Below are 3426 nucleotides of genomic sequence, written 5' to 3'. Positions count from 1 at the left end.
AAGTTTCCTTTTGTCCTCTTCTGACACTCATGCTGACTACTTGTATCCATTTTTTCTGCCAGAGATATTCACTGGGGTGTGCACTAATACTACTGTTTGAGCCAGACCACATCTTCTGTTGTTAAAAAGTCACGTGGAGAAATGCTTTGTTTGAGGCAGTCTCCACTGAAAGATCTCTGCAGAAAAGGACCTGGGGGTTACAGTGGACAATAAACTGGATATATAAGTCAATAGTGTGCCCCTGTTGCCAAGAAGGCTAACAGCATACTGGGCTGCACTAGCAGAAGCGTTGCCAGGAGATTGAGGGAAGTAATTGTTCCCCTCTGTTCTGCACTGAAATGGCCACATCTGCAGTACTGTATGCAGTTTTGATCACCTGAGGACCTTTCCAACCCTAATTGTCTCCTGCCCTCCTCTCTTGTCTCCTCTCCTCTCCTCTACTCTATGGTTGGGCAGGGCTCGCTAGACTTTGCTGAAAAAGGCAAAGTGAGGTCCCTTAACTTGAAAACAAAGTTCATCATATATATTTTTTTCTTGATTGCTACTGAAGTCCTTGCTGTAGGACATTGGTACTTTATGATTGTGAAGGTGGTGGAAGAAAACTACTCCAAGTAATATAAAGAGACTAATAGTTTTCATTCTGGTTAATTTTTTGCAACCATTCTTATTTGAATCCTAAACTGCTTATATGTTTTCTACGTTATTAAGTAACTGTGCTGTATGGCTGAGTTTTTTGTGTATTCCTGACATTGCACAACCCATCTGAAACACTCTTCCAAGCCATGCCTTGCATAACTTGTTGAACATATTCATCAGAAGTAATAACAAGCATGCTACACAATTTCCATGAAGAGAGGTCAGAGGATTTATTTTCCTTTTGGCTAAAAGAGAAAATTGAAGTTTGATAAGCTGTTCCCCATATCAATTCTTCCTTAGCTTATTACCAACGTGGTTACCAGATATTTAAAGGTGGCTAAGATGCCACAAGAAAAACAGAGTTTATTTGCACTCTGGAGGTTGAAAGAGTTTATTTCTAAATTTATATGCGATGTCCTGAAGGCATTGCAAAATAAAGACATTGCAATTACATAAAGAAATAAACTATGCTTGTTAAAAGGAACAGGTGGCAGCTGAGGACAGTTGAGATGCTCCTCCAGCAGAAGGTCCTGAGGCTGGGAGCTCCTCCCTACCTCTGTAAATACTAATACAGCTGTACTGGGAAAGAGAGATAACAAAGGATGGGGCTGTCCAGCTGTCCTGGCCTCCATTCCCTATCAAAAATCAAATGTTGCAGTAGCCAAGTTTCAGACTTTATCTTGTTTGGTATGAGTTTTTTACAAGGCCCTTTGCATTCTCTTGACTCCCTTGCATGGCTACTAGAGAGGGCACAACTGAATTCAAGCAGCTCTACTTGCACTTGTAGCAATAGACTGTCAGGAACTTCATTGCTAAGAACTGTATAAAATCTGTAGTCCCAGTATTATGTGTACAGTAGCACTGGATGTACGACCTACATAATGTGGCCCCACTACTAGCTATAGAATCCTATGGGCCTATGAATCCAATACTTTAATTTAAATAGATGATAGATTATTTGTCATTAGCTTATTTAAATAGGGATAGATATGCAATGTATGCTATTTATAAACTTCAGAGAATGGCATAAGCACTTGCATATTAGCCATAGTCCTACACAGGTAAAACAGACACTTTTCAGTTAGTGCAATAGAGGACATTTTTTCTCCTTGTTATTTAAAATTTTATGAGATGAATCAAATGTCCAATAGGAATTTATTTGTCCCACACCAGGGTAGCTAATATAGAAATGGGGCTCCTATTTGCTGATTTAAAGCATGGTAATGGAACACTCTAATATATGGGCAGTTTCAAAGCACAGATATCCCTTAAGGTCAGACCAAGTGACGTGGCCTTGAAATATAATTCTGTCTCTCTCCATTAAAGGTTTAAAAAACTAACAGAGCAAATTAAAAGTCAATCTATCACTTTATAGGCAGATAGGGTAGGCCTGTGGTAATTAACCAAGGCTGTTTATTCCAGTAAGCAAGTATGCTGATATACTATATACTAGCTTCAAGAGACAGAGGAACACTGATGAAAGCTAAACTAAAAGAAAATTACAGTTATCAAGCTTCCTAGTTGTAGGAATGGATTACTCTTTTAAGGTCATTGCAGATAAATCCAGACATAGCCTGGAAGATTTGTGTGGCTGTAGGAAAATACTTGTGTACTGCAGGCTGTACGTCGTTTCCTATAGAAAAGGCACAAGTAAAAATCACCATGTTAATGTGGAGCTGGGCTAACTGCTTGTGCGAATGGTATCTCTATGGCATGAATGAAGTGAGGGGTCCCTCATAAATGACGGCTACCCTAAACCAAGACTTCTGTCTGTATGAAGAGAACGAGGACACTTTGAGGCATCCAGGCATCAATATCAGCTGGGTCAATACCATTCAGGCCACAGACCAAGTTAACATCTTCCTGACGGGAAAGATGTTCAGTTGTGGTGGGCTGTGAAAATATGGGGAAACTGTACGTCATGTGTACACAAGTATGAATTACAGAGTCTTTCTGGGGTTATGAACTCTGCATACATCCGTGTCAAACTGCAAAACTGATGCAGATTGTAAGGCTAGTCCCTGCTTTCCCACTGTCTTCTTTCTTTATATTGGCCTAAAATTCCTCCGGAGTACTGGCATAAGATGAGCAATAGAGGGTCACCGATGTAAGTGCTGTACCACTGAAATATAATCATTCTAAATAATAGGACAAGTCCTACCAAGGAGTATGGAGTTATTGGGGGAGAGGTCACCATAGCAACAATTCACCTGCCAAAATTCTTCGAACACCTGAGGGCTTGGAAGTTATTAAAAGGCAGCTGAGCCATTTGCTCACTATGGCATTTTCTGCTAGTTCAAGCTGAGCAGTGAACTGCTTGTATGAGGACTGTGTTAAGACAGGAGTGTGATGTGCCTTCCTGACTATGGACAGACTCTCGAGGGAACTGTTCCTTCCTGATCAGAGGGGAAGGAGCAGGCGGAGGACAAGGATAACGAGTAGACGTAACAATACAGAGACAAAGTCTTTACAGAGAAACAGCTTGAGGGTGGTTGGCATTTCTTCATTTTAGAGCCATATTTTAGAGGGGAAAGCGGGAACAGGTCTAATTTCTGGAGCTGGCCTTGCAATTCTTAGTCTTTACTGCAGTAAGCTACAAGCTGTGCATATGCCCAAGAGCCAACTGTCAAATGCAGATAGCAAATGTTGCAAGGAGAGCAACAGAATTTAAATTCACATGCTAAGCAAGCATGAGCAGTAAGAAGTGATTGGAGCCATGCTGGTTATACATAGGATGGCTTTCCACAGACTCGACTCTAACTCACAGCAGAGAGTCTTGTAAGTGGTAAT

The sequence above is a fragment of the Gavialis gangeticus genome, unplaced genomic scaffold (genome assembly GCF_001723915.1).
Source record: "Gavialis gangeticus isolate Ggan-Ray unplaced genomic scaffold, GavGan_comp1, whole genome shotgun sequence".
NCBI classification, from domain to species: Eukaryota; Metazoa; Chordata; order Crocodylia; family Gavialidae; genus Gavialis; species Gavialis gangeticus.
The sequence above is the reverse complement of the archived record's forward strand: the minus strand, read 5'-3'. Positions refer to the sequence as shown.